Source organism: Dermacentor silvarum, chromosome 7 (genome assembly GCF_013339745.2).
Source record: "Dermacentor silvarum isolate Dsil-2018 chromosome 7, BIME_Dsil_1.4, whole genome shotgun sequence".
NCBI classification, from domain to species: domain Eukaryota; kingdom Metazoa; phylum Arthropoda; class Arachnida; order Ixodida; family Ixodidae; genus Dermacentor; species Dermacentor silvarum.
The window spans coordinates 61,180,561-61,199,792 of record NC_051160.1 but is presented as its reverse complement, the minus strand read 5'-3'; the positions used below and the strand labels follow the sequence as shown (position 1 = coordinate 61,199,792).

Sequence of the window (19,232 nt, the reverse complement as noted above, 5' to 3'; positions counted from 1 at the left end):
CGCTGACGCGAGCGGTCCGCCACTCTAGCCTTCTGCAGAGCGCATATAGCTAACCGCGATGATCGAATCTACATGAGACACATTTCTCCTGACATAACCTAACCTAATCAGCAAGAAACCGCGGTACTATGACCAAGATCTTCCAAAGAAGACCCGACCCAAAAAAATACTAGGCGCTGACGCGACCGCCCGCGTAGCAGTCCGCCGCTCCGGCCTTCTGCAGAGCGCATATATATACGAGTATGAGTTGACAGTGATGATTGACTAAGACTATGAGTTGACTGCGGATTCATTGAGACACATTGGTCCTGACATATAACCTAAACTAATCAGCAAGAAACCTTGGGACTATGGCCTAAAGGTGATCTACGAAGGTGTGCAGGCAAGGTCACTATGGCGATATTTTTTTTTTTTAAGGTACACGTGGACCTCAACGAAATTTGCGGCTTGCGTTATGCCGGCCACTGAGACTTGCGATGTTCTTTCGCTAATCAATTCGAAGCATTGTCGTCCTTACTCGAGATGCTTGCGCTTGAACGGATTATTTGTATACCTCATTCCCTGCGCTTGCATGCATGCTTGCCGTTTGTGACATCAGCGTAGGAGCAGCAGCGATAGTGTCAGTGCCTTTGGAAGTGTTAAAAAATTATTCAGGAAGCATTGAAGGCAATTGTCGAAGTATAGCAAAGGTTCTTGTTGTTCGGTTGTCTTGATCGCCTCTAGCCACCGTCGAGCTTCTCAGAAAAGCAGCGTCACGCACTAGGTCACACGCCAATGATCGATAGGCCACCCAGTGCGGTGCCATTTCTGTGGCGTTACGTAACGCGCAAACCCAATTGAGCGTCGGTGCAACATCGTGGCGATGGACCGTGGCGTGGCATCAGGCGGGGTTAGCCTCGATCGCATGCTTAGCCGGAAATGGTTCCGTCTGAGCATCTCATGCATTGTCATCATCGGTATGCCACTGGATCCTCTTCGATCATCCGTCCCTGACAGTCACGGGCAGCCCGAGGTGCTGCTTTCAGCCAATAAACGCTGCAAATGCAGCGTCCTGAACAATCCGGCAGGACAAACCGAAGAGGCCCACTAAAAGTGTATCAAATCAGTGTCTCGGAGGAAAGCAATCAGCAGCCTTGGAATTACGGGAACTTGACCCCGCCCTTCCCTTCCCATCTCGTAATTTCAGCGTAGCAAGATACTTGGAATGAAACGATGTGCTTCCCATGTTCATACATCTAAATAATAAAATAAAATTTGGAGGACGCTTAAGCTTCTCCTTTAAGAGTGGAACGCGATAGCATTCCAAGATTCCTGAATGGTTGTCAGGCTTCCCAGCAACTGAAGCTTCTTTTTTTCTCCACCTTCACCTCTGCGCGCCGCTGCCGTTTTACGCTGCCGAGGAGGCGAGCGCCATGCATCTGGATAGTGTTCGCGCAAGTAACCTGCCCGGGCGCGCTGCTGTTGGTATATGATAAAAAGGCTGGAAAGGGGGTTTGAGTTAGAGCACTGCACGGGCCGATTTTTTCAGCCCGGACCCGGCCCGGGCCCGTTTTTATGTTGGGCGGCCCGTCCAAGCCCGATCAAAACTTTTATGGCGAGACCCGGGCCCGGCCCGGGCCCGGAAATAATCTACGTTACCCGCCCGGCCCGGCCCGCCACCCCTTTACCTTAGGCCCGAGCCCGGCCCGAACCCGACTCGAAACCGGCCCGAACCCGGCCCGAGACCGAAAAATAATGTTTTTCAGAGTTGAGACACCCGAGAATAACTCGCTGCACGTTACATGCACACTACCCGAAAGCCCGAGCCCGGCCCGGGCCCGAGTCAAAAAGCACACGCCATGCCCGAGCCCGGCCCGAGCCCGTGAAAAAACTGTGCTACCCGGCCCGGCCCGGCCCGTGGGCCGGGCCGGGCTCGGGCTTTCGGGTAAGCCCGAGCCCGTGCAGTGCTCCAGTTTCCTCGTAACATAATTATGTTTTCTCGTACATTCAAATTACAATCCGACGCTATCATGTCAAGGTTGTAGTTAAGTCGTACTTTGCGATTTTTCTGGCGGATCTCACTTTGAGAAATTCAATTTTGTTCACGAACGCCTCGCGCCACGCGGAGGGCCTGCGTAGTCGAGGTGGTTCGGGATGATTTTCTCCGCCACGGACGCCGGCGCTTACGCCGACGCCGGATTTTTTTGCGACACGGGGCCCTTAACACTATCGCGCCAAAATGACGTGCGACAACAACCTCCTGTTTCTCTCCCGGCCCCCTGAAAAAAAAAAAAAAAAAGCTTTCTGGCTGCGCCACTGAATGTATGGCAATAACTTGCGCTTCTAGCACACTCTGTTGAGTCGAACCCGAATATTAATAACCCGGAAAAAGTGAGTAATTATGTATATTGAACAGGAGAAACTTGCTGCTAGCTACGTACGCAAGATAACTCGTTCACAACAGACTATAGGGCATTCGATATACAGTCAAACACCCTTATAACAGAGTGCTCGGGACGCCCAAAATCCTTCGTTGTACAGGTCACTTCGTTGTAAATGTTGCGTACCTTACCGCACACACAATAGAACAGGCTAAGCTCGTTCGAAAAAAAAGAAAAGAAAAACTTTATTTAACATAAATTAAAAAAAAAAGACAGTGAAGTAAGTTGCATTTTTTTTACACCACCTTAGGATGTCCGAGCGCAAACACTGAACCTTGCTTTCGCTGCCAATGTATAATTACAAATTAAAAAAAAATCGGTAATTAACTTTTCAGTTATTTGCTTGACGGCTCATATTGCAATTTACGGATTGCAGCCGGACAGTTCGGAAGGCGCGTATGTATACTTGAACGGATTTTCAGGATGAAACCAGTTTCGAGATATTCGATCATTTCCAAAGTGTGCTTTTCCAAAGCGTTACATTTCGCGCTTCAATGCATAAAACAGCTCCTTATTAGACAATTAAGTGAAGGAAACAGCGCATTTTTGCTGCACGTTTGAGGGCGCATATATTAAAATCAGAGAGCAAACGGGGATAGCCGATATTCTGGCTGACATTAAGAGAGAGAAATGGAGCTGGGCAGGCCATATAATGCGAAGGATAGATAACCGGTGGACCATAAGAGTTAAATTTAGGTGCACGTTAAGGAACCTCAGGTGGTTCAAATTTCCGGAGTCCCCCACTACGGCGTGCCTCATAATCAGATCGTGGTTTTGGCACGTAAAACCCCACAATTTAATTTTTTTTTAATTTTTAGAAAATCGATACCAAGAGAAGGGAAGCGCAGTTGAGGACGGCAGAAAATTAGGTGGGGTGATGAAGTTAAGAAATTTGCAGGTGCAAGTTGGAATCAACTAGCCCAATTAAGACAGGGGATACCGATAATTGTAGATGACAGGGAGAGACCATCGTCCGGCAGTTGACATAAATATAGGCTGCTGCTGATGATCTTAAAATCCGGGCCAGCGGCAAAATTCGTTGCAAGTAGATGTACCTTGCAAACTCACCGGCTAACATTCGTAAATTGCATTAGATATGCCATAAATGAATGGTTAACAACTTTTCATTCGTATATTTTTGTTCATCATCATCATCAGCCTATATTTATATCCACTGCAGGACGAAGGCCTCTCCCTGCGATTTTAGAGTACCCCTGTCTTGTGCTAGCTGATTCCAACTTGCACCATATTTTCGTTAATTACATCTTTATTTATTGTGCAAGTAATATCGGCCGCATCGAGTAAAATATAGCTCAAGCGATACAATTATATCTGCCACAGGCGATTTTTTTTCATTCTGCAAGTCTCACAAAAAGAAGGAGAAAACAAATAGCGTATGTCGTTGTCGTTCAAGCTTTCCGAGCATTGCACAATGTTAATTAATTTAATTTAATTACGGGCTTTTACGTGCCAAAACCACGATCTGATTATGAGGCTCGTCGTAGTGGGGGACTCCGGAAATTTCGATTACCTGGGGTTCTTTAACGTGCACCTAAATCTAAGTACACGGGTGTTTTCGCATTTCGTCCCCATCGAAATGCGGCCGCCGTGGCCGGGATTCGATCCCGCGACCTCGTGCTCAGCAGTTCAACACCATAGCCACTGAGCAAACACGGTGGGAATTGCACTATGTTAAACTGCACCGTGAGCGAATCCACAAGCTAGACGTATTAATGATTATTTATGCTAAGTAGGACCTTACAAACTTCTTGCACATCAAGGGTGGCAGTCCCATCTATAGTATGAGAGAAGGAAACTTCCGACAATCTTCACTTCGAAAATATAACACATTATGTTGACCACTTAACCGACAGCCCAAAACACGAAGCGAGCAGATTGACTGCTCACGGAGCCAAGTAAGAGTAGACGCTGCTAAAATGAGATCTTGAAAAGCCTCCTTGCTTGCACTGGTTAAACCGTAGATTTATTTTGCATATTTGATTACCACGATTGACAATCATAAAATAAAAAAGATGTATTTCTAGAAATGTTCAGGCATTCTTCAACTTCTTAAAGCTAATATCCAGTAATTCAGGGCAAATATACCATAGAAGTTGATATATTTGCACCTGATCGCTACCGAAAAAAAAAAATCAGTGGCAATTTAGCGGAAATAGCTAGAGAGAGAGAGAGAATAAACTTTATTGCATTATCTTGGAGACCAGTTGTGCCTCGAAGGTGGAGCCCTTAGTCAGGGGCACCATAGGTAACAGCCACCGCCTCGGCCGGGTCGACCAGCCATTGCTGGCCAGTCGCAGTCGTGTCGGTCAGCCGCTCCTAGAGCGCCCAGGAGGTGAGGGTAGGGTTTGGAACGGGAGGGACGTCGAGAATGTCTTGGCAAAGCCAGATCATAGATCATATGCTAGAGAACATCGCACCTCTTTGAGGTCCTATGATATAAGCTGTCTTCTCTGCATTGCAAAGTGTTGTGCAGTAGCGCCCACGTATTGCCTCTGACGGTGGTTCGGAGCAGGCCAACGGCAATATGTAACGTTTCGGCCAAAACGTCGACAACAAATTTGCGTTTCAAACGCGGGCTTCAAATGTTTTGACAATCACTAGGAACATTTACTTCAACATATGTATATATATAGGTACTTATATACCTCTACCACGTGATTGGCTTCCCACACATACTTTTTTACACTTTGACACTCCTAATGATAACGCGTAAAAAACAGAAGAAAAAAAAAGTGGGAAAGGTCTCACCGAGATTTGAACTCGGATCGCTGGATTCAGAGTCCAGAGTGCTAACCATTACACCATGAGACCCTAACCAAACATTCCGACGCCGGGAATCGAACCCGGGCCTCCTGGGTGAGAGCCAGGTATCCTAGCCACTAGACCACGCCGGAACGAAAGTCCACTTTCTAAACGCGCAGTTGCATCCTACTTCCAAGCAGACCCTCGGCAAAGCTGCGAAGAGATGCAGATGATGTTCCGTACTTATTTATCTGCAGATGTGGTTTCTAAGTCGTCAACGACGCTGCACTGCGACCAGAACTCAATCGTGGGCGTGCCTCCTTTGGTGGCATCCCATGCAAGACCTCCAAGATCGGGCGGTGCACGACTGTGCAGTTCTCTTATTCGTTGTCAGATGGCGCCACGTAAACTAAACCTCGCTCCATGAAGAACTGGAGGCGCGAAATTCGATTTCTTCAAGGACGCACAGCCCACATTTCATTCTTCCTATTCGTAGCTATCCAAACAAACAAACAAACAAACAAACAAACAAACAAACAAACAAACAAACAAACAAACAAACAAACAAACAAACAAACAAACAAACAAACAAACAAACAAACAAACAAACAAACAAACAAACAAACAAACAAACAAACAAACAAACAAACAAAAATCTGAGGGAGTGTTCCTTGTTGCAGTTTCTGAGTACCACGAGCGGCGAAGGTGAGAAAACACCAATTCTAAGTTCAGACGATGAAAAAATATTCTTGCTCGCAACGTTGTTCGTTTGTTTGTTTTATTGTCCCGTTTTGACATTTTTTTTTTTTTTTTTTTGACACCGGTTACGCAACGCAGTTTGAAGATGAAACAGCCGGTCACGGCTTGCACGTGTTCGGGCCATAATGAAATATAGTGATAATTTGTGGCCAATTAAATTGAACCCGTCACCTTCGAGTGTAACAGAATATCCGGTGAAGCTCTTCATTTCAGGTATACCGCGTTCCAGTGTGAGTGGATATAGAAACGTAAGCACCGCGTTTTACTACTAAGTGGTTCATTTGGAAAAGGAAAGGTTGGCGCTATCTTCTGCAGACGGCAAGAAGGAACACGCCGTCGCCCCCTCTCCACGTCGCGATGTGGCCACCCTTGCCACATGGTGTACGACGCAGTCGGTAGCTAGCAAAAAAGGTGGATGAGAGGGAAACACATTCTTTGACGGGTGCTGGAGATGTTTGCCTGACCATACGCCAGGTACGTGACACAAGTGTTGCGAGAAATGACCCACCGCGTGGGTTTACTCTAGACTTTGTAGAATGTTACTTATCCAAGCGTTCCAAGGTTTCATACTGCCTAGTATTCAAAATATTTCTCAGACTACTAAAGCAACTGCGCGAGGTACGAACTTCAAATTCCGGGAAAATAGAGATTCTAGTGTAATACGTTGCGAAACTTTCGCGCACTTGCTTTAAATGTAACGTTGTAAATAATTACTGCACCCTCGTCTTTTTCCTTATTTTTTGTTCGTCATGCGAGGCTCACAGTTTGTTTCTCCGGTGAACTCAACAGGGCGCCTTGTTCATATTTGGAGAAAATTAGGGGTATGGTATGGTTAATGTGTAGGTGAGGTTCCAAATAGGTGGGTTATAAAATGCACCTTTCTACAACAAATTACGTATGCGAGTGGTCAGGAGCGGTATTAGTGGGTGTCACGAGTGGCGTAAAACTTTACCGCGGCCCTGGCATAACTACAATTACAACCGAGGCCAATTTTGCGAACATAGGGAAACGCTACGCCAAGTTTGTGTATGATGCGAAATGCGCGTTGCTTAAGTACGGCTTCGCAAAAAAGAAAAAAAAAATCTTAAGCAAGATTCAGCTACATTTCCGAAATTCCCAAGAGAACTATGACTTTCACAAACTTTAAGCTTAAAAGGAATGGGAGCAGCTGAAATGCATGTGCCGCGAAGATTTAACGTCTCTGGCTTATCTAGATGTTACAAATGAATATTAAATGCTTGCCTCTATTTTTTTTTTTTCGGGAGGGGAGTGGGGTGTATGCGTGGTACGTATATTGGTTTCGCCTGGTGTCCTCACTGAACTAAACAAGACAGCTTCTTTATGTTTGGTAACAGTAAGGACGATAGGTAATGGGTGATGTGTAGGTAACGTTCAGATTGGGTGGGTAATTGGGGCTGTGGAAATAAATTACGCATGCAAGTGCTCTATAGAGCGTTATGAGCTTGTCTAACAAACGGGGCAGAATTTAGTCTGTGGTCCTGACAGAACTACATACGCGACCTAGATGAAATTTAGCGAAAATGCGCGGAACGCTATGAAAAATATCTGTGCGAAGTTAACAGAGCTAGACCAAACAAGTTTTTTTTTTTAAATCCCAGCCCAAGCACTCCGTACAGATGGTTAAACAGTGAAGCTGAAACGTGCGGCCCCGGTGTTTATCACTGAGTTAATCCCGACGGTTCATTAAAATATTTCTAAATTATTGGTTACGTATTTGTGTTCTTAACGCGGTTACACACGCTTTCGATCGGCTGCGACGAAGAGAACGACGTCACTGACGTCACTGACCGCAGTCCGCCGCTGTCGCTTGCGTTCGATGTCACGAGTTTGCTCGTCGGCGGGGTTAGCAGCATTGGCCTGCCATTGTCGCTTGCGATTCTCCGAAATTAGATTGCTTCAAAATTTAAACTGTCCGTTACGTAAGACAAGGAATGGCTCATACCCCCGTAAGTGCAGCCTCTCCATTACGACGACACAAGAGAAGTGAAATTATATGCTGGAATGATGATCGGCAACGCAGCCAGCTGTGGAAGAAGACGACGACGACGAACGCCGGAGCAGTGGCACGAGCGCGTGCCGAGCACGGGCGCAAGTCGAGGGCCGCCAACGAGCCAGCTGCGGAAGAAGACGACGACGCTCGAGCCAATGCTGATGACGATAGTTTTCTGTGGACAGGACACGCTTTTTCGTTTCGCCTAGACATATAAAGCTTCGCTTTAAAAATGTCTTATTGAAGTTTTTAGAACGCGTGATACGGCCGCTATTACCTATGCTTCCCATTGTCCTGACATAGCTGTAGGTTACGACTTGTTTATATTTCGTCGAAATGGGAGGAGTGGTCAGGATAAGAGTCATGTCAGACAAATATTTTGCAATCGGCTTCCCCAAGCTGCTCGGCGAACTAACCAAGGCGCCTTAGTTATATTTGGCGAAAACAAGGGGCGCGTTATGGGCAATGTGTAGGCTAAGTTCAAAGTCAGGGGACAAATTACGATATTTGGAGTAATTTGGATGCATGCAAGTGGTCTGGAGCTTTATCGTTGATGTGTTTTACGAACAAAGCAGAATTTATCCGGCTGCTCTGGGAGAACTGAAAATGAAACCGAGATCAATCAATCTAGCGAAAATAGGAGGGGAAGCTATGGTTAATACTCTGGCAAAGTAAAATGTGTGTTGATGAATTACTGGCTTTTAAAAATTCCCGACCATAAGTGCTCGAAAGCGTTACACGCGGGCAAGGTTTCAAACGGAACCGCCATCACTGCGGCTACTGGGGAGCGTCCCCATTAGATTCTATGGCAGTCGGTCAAGGTAGCATCACGTAACGGATCGAAGTGCACCGGCCTTGTGCTATCTATTGGAGGCGTTGGCCAAGCGTCTCAACGCGCTCGCTTGCCCGCCAAGCGTTCATAACTCGAAGGACCGATCAGTGTCGTTCAATTGGACATTAACGCTTTCACATTCACAACATGTAAAAAGTGCTTAGGTGTTCTCGATTTTTTTTTTTTTGAAGCCAATCATATAAAATGAACGCGGCTACTACTGAACCGCTGAACGTGATACTGCTCGATGGAGATTTTTAGGTGTGAAGCATCTTATGCGCCCGGGCTGTCGGCGTCTGCTGTCGTAATCGTCGTCGTAGTCTTCGTCGTCGTAAGTAAGCAAGCGGTTCGTGCTCGAGCTCGGCACGCGCTCGTGCCACTGCTCCCACGTTCGCCGGCCTCGTCGCCGTCGTCTTCCACAGCTGGCGGCGTTGCCGTTCATCATTCCAGCGTAGAATTTCACTTTTCTGTCGTCGTAATGGGGAGGCTGCACTTACGGGGGTATGAGCCATTGCTTAAGGCAGTAGGAGCCCATTAGCGGTGCATAACTGCATGTTTCGCACATCCCCACGTTTCATGTTAGTGTGGCTGCATTTCACTCAATGGGTCAGGAGAGAGAAAGAGAAAATGAGAGCGAGAGAGAGTGCGCGCGTCGCGCGCAATGCCAACACCACCTAGGTGGTGTTAGCTTCGCCGAGCTGTGAGCGAGAGAGCTGAGAGAGAGTGAAAGCAGAGTATAAAAATAGCATCGCGCATCATAGCGGAAGCGAGGTGGAGAGGAGGAGTGAGGCGTGTGGTAGTGGGGCGCGTAGATCTGCTGCCGACGCCGATCGCGTTTCGCCGCGTTCGCGCCTGGTGTCCGTGACTGCAGCTAGGGTGCCTACATGCAACGCCGTTTTAAAACGGCGTTGCATGTAGGCACGCTAACTGCAGCCGATGCCTCTGGCCCTCTGGCGGCGGCTCGGCAGGTTTAGACCACACAACTGGACACTAGTTGCTTCCGACAGACTGAAGCGAGAGCTAGGGAAGCTGAAACCAAGATTCGAAGAAGAGAACATCCCGAGTTTAGATTGAGGGAAGCCGAGAGTTCGCCTAGACGAAGAAATGAAGATCCGGAGGCTTGTGAACGTGGCCGGTTGAATTCATCGTGATACTACGCAGAACATCACAAAGAAATTCTGAGCGCCAGCAAACTAGTGTGTGGTTTGTCACTACTTTACTAGGCTTTCCCCAGCTCAGCTGGTATCTGGTGTTTGCGGTAGCAGACCCATGCACAATTTTAGGGGCGAAGCTCCTTAGGGTGTGGGTCTGTCCCTCCTCTGTAGTAGTAGTCGTCGTAGTAGGTAGCCACGTCTACTTTTATGAGAAAAAAAAATTCCGAGAGTTGTGGCCGTAGCGGAATCGAACCAGGGACCCCTCGCTTCTGAACGCGTGGCGCTAACCACTACGACACGAAGCGCACATGGATAGACGCACCCCGATGGCAATAAATACCCAACATTAACCCGCCGAGAGGAGGTTACGTTACGGAGGCTGCGTGTCGGGGTCGCACTCACCCCGTCTGTGACCACTCTCTGGGCACAACAGTACCACGGTTCCTATGGTACATCGTGCCCATTTTGTGACACTACGATTCAAAATATGACAGTGACACACCTATTATGGACGTGCTCAGGACTTCACCTAAGCCGTCTCCGCCACCTACGGGCAACAGGCCTTCGGCCTGGCCGCCCACCCGACCTTGAACGTTGGATCCATGGACCGTATCATCGTTCACTTCTGGATTTTTTACATGAATCAAGTCTGTTCGTGTATTTTTGATATGCTTTGTATTATGCCTAAGGGCAAGCTTTCGAATTAAAAAAAAATACCCAACATTAACGAAAGACTGCGCGTTTCTAACGCGTTTGTGCTAGCGCGTTACGGCCCGTGCAAGAAGCTGGTGTAAGACGCTGTGGGCCTCCGCCTTACCCCCGTATTCATAAACGCTGATGGCGTCGGCAAACGCGGTGCACGTTCCGGCATGTGTAAACGGCTGCGTAAGACGCTGTGGCCTCTTCCCCTTAGAGTACTGCACGTTTCTAACGCGTTTGTGCTAGCGTCCCCTTAAGCGGGAGATGGTGCAATTATAATGAAGGGCGCTGTTATAAAATAGGAATGACGTCACATATGGCGCGTGTCATTGGTGGAAGTCAATCGTTCGATTTAGTGCGGCGAGACTGGGCGAATTAGACGGAAGATTCACGGTTTACCGATGATTCCCTCCGGAGCTTCGCCCACTCATCATCATTCACCCCGTGGATATGCGGTGTTTTTTTAAATGATATAGCTTATAGCGTATAACGACGGTATATTTCGTGACGCTAGATTAAATGATAATATGCAAACTTGAAGTCTACGGTCCTCACTTCTATAAGTTATGATTGTCCTTAATAATAAATAGATATTGAGACGAAAGTAAGCATGGTATGCAGAACAAATGTGGAAGCTTTCCGAGATCACTTATGTAGGAAGCGCTTTGCTTAGTTGGCTCCATGAGCAATGACGTTCAGCGGTTGCCTGACGTTGGTGTCGAAGGGTGCTGTACTGACGGCGCCTGCCATTTGGAAATGTAGGATATTATTGAGCTGAAGCACTACTTCACTTAAATTATATTAAAAAAATGTTAGTAAGGCTGAGGTTCCCGGCCGTCTCTTTTTTAGCGTTAGATCGGCGGCACAGGCTAGCGTATACAAGCTTCGCTTGAAAGAAGCCACAGGCCTGCGCGGCACACGCAGCACAGTCACAGCGTAAGCTGGTGGAGAGGCTCAAGAGTAGCTCCAGTTTCGGCACCACGCACAACAGGGTCTTTGCGGCAAAGTCTCTTCGCCTCGTTTTGACGAGAACGACCTGAACAGTCCCCCCCGGCGTAGACGGCGAGCTGCGGCTTGTAGTGCTCTCTGTACAGCAGTCTGCTGAGCCCGATAATGCCTGGTTGTAGCCGCGAACGTAGCTCTATGATTCGCTTCTTCAGCAGCGGTTCGTACCTTGCGAGGAGACGCCGTAACGTGTACCGAAGAGGTATCCAAATACGTGGCGCACATCTCACATCCCTTGACCCGTGGCACGGATACGTTGTTGTTGCTGTTGATGATGCTCCTTTATTGTAATCTTCAAAAAGACTGGTGACAAATAGTCACCTAGCCTGCTTGAGTTAACCAGGTCCAGTTACATGCAGCATGCAACTGCTATACGCAACTTACATGTCGGGCACGCTGCGTTTGCAGGCACCTTGACTAGATGGCGCCACCACACTGGCGGACGCTCGGGATCGCGTTGATTGCGCGCCTCGTCTAGATCGAATCTCGTCGTGTGCACCTGCGCGCCTGCCTAGGGCGCGTTTATAGGGAATTTTTCCGCTGCCTGATAGCAAGCGCTTGCGTGGCTCAGTGGTAAAGTATATACGACTCCCGCGTACCGGGTCTGGGCTCGATCCCGGCGGTGACCGGGCACTTTATTTTGCATTTCCGGCGATAGCGGTTACGGTCACCAGCGGCGGCGGCGGCGGACAACATCACGAACCGAAACGGCTATTGGAATGAGCCCATAACAGCTTACGCTGTAAAAAATCCCCCGGCCTTTCCCCTACCGGAAAATGGGGGGGTAAGCGAAGCTTGTCCTGGGTGCACCTTGTGCTTGACGGTTATGTTTCTTGTAAGTAACTTGCCCGCGACCAAGGGAAGGTCAGATGATCTGCTCGGCGTTGGCGGAGTGCGGCAGCTTCAGCAGCTCGCACCGTAGGATCGGCCCGTCAATGACGCGCCCTTTCGCGGGCGATCTCGCGTCGGCACTCGGCGAGAGCTGCCTGTTGTTCGGGGGTACGCACAATGCTCGGCCGTCCCATCGGTTTTCCGAGGCTGACTGAACTGAACGGAAAAGAAACGGGCGCAGCGCGCGGCGAGACCCTATCCTGCGTTTTCCCTCCCCGGCGGAATGCGAAACGCCTCTGATTGGCTGCGCACGTGGCTTGAGCGCGCTCCTACGCAGCTGGCACCGTGCCTACTGACACATGCCCCGGCGACGGCGAGCCGCCGCTAGAGCCGCAGATTTAGCGTTACATCGTCGGCGCAGGATAGTGTATAAAGCTTCGCCTGAGTCGCACCAGCAGGCTTATTTAGAGCGTTTACGTTTGTTTATCTCGGGATATTTTGCGAAAACATTCGGCAGTACGTCATATCGGGCGTTTACTGTAGTCGTACCATAGGTGCTTAATACAACAATAACGCTTCAACTGGCTGAAACAATAAGCGCGCGTATTGATTCTTCCGGGGCGTCCGGCGGCCACTGGCATGAAAAGCGTGCCGTGCGCAGCTGCGTCGGTCTATGGGAGAGAGAAATCCGAGAATGGAGCAGGTAAGCGCGCGCCCGGAGAAGAGTGTCGCTACTTTCCTGCATAAAGGGGTTTTACTTGAAGTGAGTGGGTGGTGCGTTGTGACGTTTATTGTGACGATGCGCGTGCGGCGTTACATAGAGATGTGAAATTCCGGAAATTTTGAAGGCCGTAAAAAAGGCCTTGAAATTTTTTTGACATTTTAGAAACACTGGAGAATTATTCTAGCCTTTCTTAGCATACTGAAGTAAAAATAACAGCAGACAAGGGTACATGCAAGTACATGTTAATAAATGTTCGGGAAGATATTCGCATTCTATGACAAATAATCAATTACTTCCTTTATTCACTCAGATATTCTTAGTATATAGCTTTAGAAATTCTCGTATACCGACCACGAAAGCTGTGTACTTCTATTCTATTTGGGAGGTGAGGTTAGTGGACTGTCTGCTCACCTCCAGAAGCTCTCTCTCTCTCTCTTTTTCAGGTTGCGGACGGAGTTTGTTTTCCACGTGGTCAATTGCATAACCGGCATTGATATGAACTCGGTCAAATATCTTAATGCATTTAGACGTATACGGAACGGTGGGAAAGGAGCAGTCATAAGTATAATCTACTGCGACCCGCTTGAAACCAGTGCACGATAGTGAATTATTCTTTCGAGATTGTTTTTATTTATTCTGCGGGGAAAAAATGTTGGTAAAAAGATGTTGGTTAAAAATTCAGATGGAACTACGGCAGGATGGTGAGCATGGCCTTGACGGCCAAGAAACGCAACCTGAAAAATGCTGCATAAAACTGCCAGCCTCTCGGCTCACGTGTACTTTATACGCAAGGTTAAAGAAGTGCTGAGGTACTGTCACGAAATTTGTGTGTCCCAATTTCTCCAACGTTTCAGGTAGCTGTCGACTCCATAACTATACTGCACGAAGCCTCAATTAGTCGAAAGCAACAAAATGGTATTTAATTGCAGCACCTTTTATGCGACCAGTTAACAACACGTCCCAAGTGCAGCGCAGCTTTGGACGCGAAAACGGAAACTATATATTCTTGTCACCGAAAGTGGAGGTGGCGGTCACGCGGCATCACAAACAACTAAATGGCATGCCAGTTAGCCCGGTGCGATGGTTGAAGGCCATACAATGGACCACGTATACAGCGAAAGCTGCCACATTTCCCATTCCTATTGTGCGCTTCTCTTGGAAAAACACAGGGGAAACCCGCTTTTCCCTGTTGTCCCTTTTCGTCCCGTCGAGTACTGGTGAGCGCACCTTTTCGTAACACGGTCATAGGTTCAGGTGACGTGAATAGTTTGCACGTCCGAAGCGCTGGCGCGCGTTTTGAACTGGTAGCATTCGAGTGCAACGTATAACCATTTATTTGCTGTATTCTCGAGCAGCTGAGGCTACAGACCGTAATTACTGGGTTAACAGCTATCCGATTAAGAAATAAGACAACGCTTTTATGTCAGTATACTCGTTAAAAAAAACTGGGAGGAAGGTGGGGCGTTCTACTCCGGCGGCTGCTGCTTACGGATCGACCGCGCGGCCACGCGCGCCTCATCTTCTACTACCGTGATATTCGACGTGGACAAGCTGCGCGCCCGCGCGGGCCTTATATTCAAAGCGACCTGCGATGTGGACAAAGTACGCCCAGTGACGGTAGCTTCGTATGCGCTGTGCTTTCGACGTTTAGTTTGCGTTGAAGCGAGAGAAAGCACGAAGGTCAATTCGCTCGTTGCTGCTGCCGCACTTCCTCACTCCAGCGTTTTGACAGCGAGTTTCCGCGGTCATCGAGCGAGGTGTGTTCACGTTTACCTGTGCGTGCTGACACCACGCTTGTTAATTTACATGGTTAGCGAATGTTTGTAAGTATATACAGCCTATAAAACTATTATCCTTACTTCGAGTAGCTGTGTACGCATTTGCTATCACAATCGATGGTCGCCTTTCGGGCGAAACTGAGACTTTTTCTTGATGTATGTTCCAGATGGGTGAGGCTTACATATTCTATAGTTTCTATATAGTCAAGTTACTGCTTCAATAGTCAAAAACACACAGACGCACGACACTGCAGCTGGAGCGCGCTTGAATGTATTCGTCGCTTCGCACACGGCACACGTGCTTGACTCCATCTTGTACGCGTGTTGTGCGCTGGATCTCTCTCCGTTGCCGGCACAAAGCGGGACGCAGATCCACGGCCGCCGGCGTCTTCGAGAGCACCGTGCCGCCGAGGGTCTGAAGCGTGAGCGCCGCTTTGTCAGTTCAACGTATCGAGATCCTGCGCACAACCGAGTGAAGGCGATCAGTATGACGTAAGCATATAGTAGTGGTTTAAGTTGAGAGGAAATCCAAAAAATGTAAGGAACTAAGTACTACTTATTACAAGTACGTGCTAATGCGCAATATTCATGATATATATAAAGGTTTCTGCATTCTGCTCAGTAATTGTAACGTTATACATATTTCGAACTTTTTGCCTGTACTGCCTTACGCTTCTCACTTTATAAAATTGTTTTGTATTTGCTGTCCTTAAAGGTTCCCACTGGAATCTTTACGGGCAGCAAGTTTACCCTTACCCTTTTACCTTTAAAAGTTCCTACTGGAACCTTTAAGGGTAAAATAAGTGATGCTGATGATGTCGACGACGCGCTGAGCTTAGGCACTCAGCCATTGACGGACGCTTGATAAAAGCACGCACATGCACATTGTTGAAGTGAGAGATATGGAGATGAATCTTTTGATGTACCGGTATCGTACACGGAGGTTTTTTTTTCTCTCTTCCTCTTTCTTCCTATCGTTTGACTGTCATCAAAGGTAAGCTATAGATTGGATAGATTGCATATACATTGTGGATTATATATTTATTGTATTTACAAAGAGGTAGCCTGTATCAAAAGGGGGCCTTCATACGCGGAGAGTGATGTATGCAGCGTAGGCCTTGAAGGCAGCGACAACCACATTACTTGCGCCTTTTTCTATGTTAACTACTACAATTACTGCGGCGACTTCTACTATTACTTCTACTACTGCATGTAGCCACTACGACAACTGCTACTAGTATTACTAGACCGTATATTACTTCCACTACCTCTGTTACTACCTACTACTAATATTACTACTAATGTTACTACTGCTGTTGCCTCAATCACTATTATATACTCGTACTGCTTCTGTATCCTTTAAGTACCAGTACTGCTTCTGCTAGCTACTATTATCACTAATACTGACTGCTACTACTACTACTACTATACCGTATTCATCATCATCATCATCAGCCTATTCATGTCCACTGCAGGACGAAGGCCTCTCCCTGTGATTTGCAATTACCCCTGCCTTGCGCTAGCTGATTCCAACTTGCGCCTGCAAATTTCCTAACTTCATCAACCCACCTAGTTTTCTGCCGTCCTCGACTCCGATTTCCTACTTTGGTATCCATTCTGTAACTCTAATGGTCCACCGGTTAACTATCCTACGCATTACATGGCCTGCCCAGCTCCATTTCTTTCGCTTATTGTCAACCACAATATCAGCTATCCTCGTTTGTTCTCTGATCCACACCGCTTTCTTACTGTTGTTATGATCGGCTTGGAACTGCACCTCTCAAATGTGGGAAACAAGCCCGAGCGCCTTTCCCGTGACGAGATAATCCTCTTTCATCCCCGAGAAAGCGTCACACCTCTACGACCTGAGTAGACGGAAAGGGCGAGCTACCAAAGAAGAGGACCCGAGGGGGAGGAGGTCGTCAACTTGACTGACACTTCCACAAGTTCCCCGAAGGAGACATCGGCAAGGTTATGATCTTCCTGGAAACTGTACCTCTCAAATGTGGGAAGCAAGCCCGAGCGCTTTTCCAGTGACGAGATAATCATCCCCGAGAAAGCGTATCACCCCCTTCATCCCCGAGAAAGCGTCTCACCTCTACGACCGGAGCAGACGAAAACGGCGAGCTACCAAGAAGGAGGACCCGAGGGAGAGGAGGTCGTCAACTTGACCACCGGAGAGAGGACTTCCCCGAAGGAGACATCGACCACCACGAGGGGATTTAAGGCCGTCCTGGCCCCCGTGTTAATCAGAACCGCTCGAGACTCGGATAGAGTCAAAACCATGTACCAATGAAGTGAATACAATTTTTTCAATTATTCGTCATCACGATGCCCGCCTTCATCATCGTCTCCTGATTCCTGCGGTGACGACCCACCTCACCCGGTAGAGATAATATCACTGTCTCTTAACGTTAGGCCTAACATATTTCGTTCTATCGCTCTTTGAGCGGTCCTTAACTTGTACTCGAGCTTCTTTGTTAAGGCTTTGTTATACTCCGACGTTCTCGGCGCGCGGGCGGGCGGCGGTAGCGGTCGGATACGTCACGTCGGCGAACCGCGCCAGGCGCAAGTCCGGCTCTCTACAGTGCAACCACTTCCGACGCGGCGCAGCGGCCGCAGCTGGAGAAGCGCACGCGCAGTTAGTGCGCAGAATGTCGCGCCATCTGTCGTGAACCCGCGAAACAATTCCATTCGCCACTCGAACCTGTGCCTGTGGTACAGTGCCTAGAATATTAGTAAGTATATTCTAGGCACTGTACCTGTGGAGTGTCTCCCTCGTTTCGTGCGGATTTCGCGCGTGTTTTCGTGTGAAGCGGCCATTTTGTACTGGCTATGAGTAGCTACAGCGACGAGAGAGGGCGCTCGGTGCTGACGTGTTCTAAAACCCCTATATTTATAAAAGTAGCGCCATCCACTTCCCTCCTCCTCCGTTCCACTATCGCGCTCGGCGCGACCAGCGCGATCGAGGCGCGATATCGACAGTGGCGCCGCCTGCGTCGGGCCTGCCGTGGCAGACGACAGCTAACGCGCTACCAGAGGAAATCCGAGGAAAACTTCGATCGCGCCCTGCAAAGACGTTTTTGAGGCGCGATTTTGCTTCGTCAGTCAGTAACTGGTCTTAATAATGCCGTTTGGAAGTAGCAACGCGACGATGCGAGACGGCGCAAATATCAAGTGTGCAACAAGCGTTTGCGCACGCCGGATGGTAAACAAAAAAAGCCTTTTGCCCTCGCCTTGTCAGTTGTGGCAACTTAAGGCGCAGCAGCATGCCATCACAACGAAGTTCTTGTCCCTAACACGTTTGATCCGTTTGTGCGTACAGCACTTTCGTCGCACAGGCCCGAGAATGGCAGTCGGAGCGCGCTGGAAAGAAAAAAAAAATATACAAAAGCGCGACGCGAACTTCCACGTGACACGGATTGGCCAATGGGGGAGCGGAGGAGGCTGGGGCGACAGGAGGCGGCTAAGAGAGGGCGAGGAGGAAGCGCTGGGGTGAGCGCGGTGGCGGCAAGATCTAAGAATGGCGCTACTTTTAAATGGCGCTGAGCCGTGCTCCCTCAAGGGCTGCAGAAGATAGCGCCAACCTTTCCCTTTCCCTCAAGAACCACTTATCTATCTACTTTTATAAATATAGGGGCTTTAACGTGTTCTAGGGTGCCTCGATGCCCAGCGCCGCCGTCGGCGCTGGCATCGAGGCACCCTAACGTGTTCGGCGCGGTCGGCGCGAGCGGCTCTATTCGGAGCCGGACGACGTCCAAGCGCGTCAGGAGCCGCCGGTCACGTCGGCGGTTGGGAGCCGTCGGACTGAAGAGGGTGGCGCTTCAGCCGACGTAACGTCGCCGTGCCGCGCGCGCGCGCACGCTACGTCGGAGTATATCTGCCCCTTTAACCTCCAAGTTTCCGCATTACCCTACCACAACTACTACCTGTTACTACAGCTTTTACTACCACCACTGATGTTCTACACCACTGCTGGCGCTGGCGCTGCTGCTGCTTTCATCACGCACAACCACCATCACAATGTGACACGGGTTATAACACCGACGCAGAACTTGCTCCTCGCGACGTGTACACACGTTTTTCTGGCCTTGATTTAACAGTTGCCCACCACGTACCACGATGTGGCGCTGTTAGTTTTATTGCTCATGTATATAGAATACTTCGTTAATGTAATGTTTATTTTGGGCAAATAAGAAACTAAAGGAGGAGCGCAGACAGTGCTGCGCATAAGCTGAAATGAATGTCATCCCAGT

At 48.6% G+C, this 19,232-nt stretch overlaps 2 non-coding genes across 2 annotated transcripts; both read right to left on the bottom strand.

The window, feature by feature from the left end:
• Positions 1-5,180: 5,180 nt before the first annotated feature.
• On the bottom strand, positions 5,181-5,252 carry Trnaq-cug (transfer RNA glutamine (anticodon CUG)). Its single transcript has one exon. It is a non-coding gene; the product is annotated as a tRNA-Gln (tRNA).
• An 11-nt stretch (positions 5,253-5,263) lies between these two features.
• Trnae-cuc (transfer RNA glutamic acid (anticodon CUC)) lies at positions 5,264-5,335 on the bottom strand. Its single transcript has one exon. It is a non-coding gene; the product is annotated as a tRNA-Glu (tRNA).
• Positions 5,336-19,232: the final 13,897 nt, after the last annotated feature.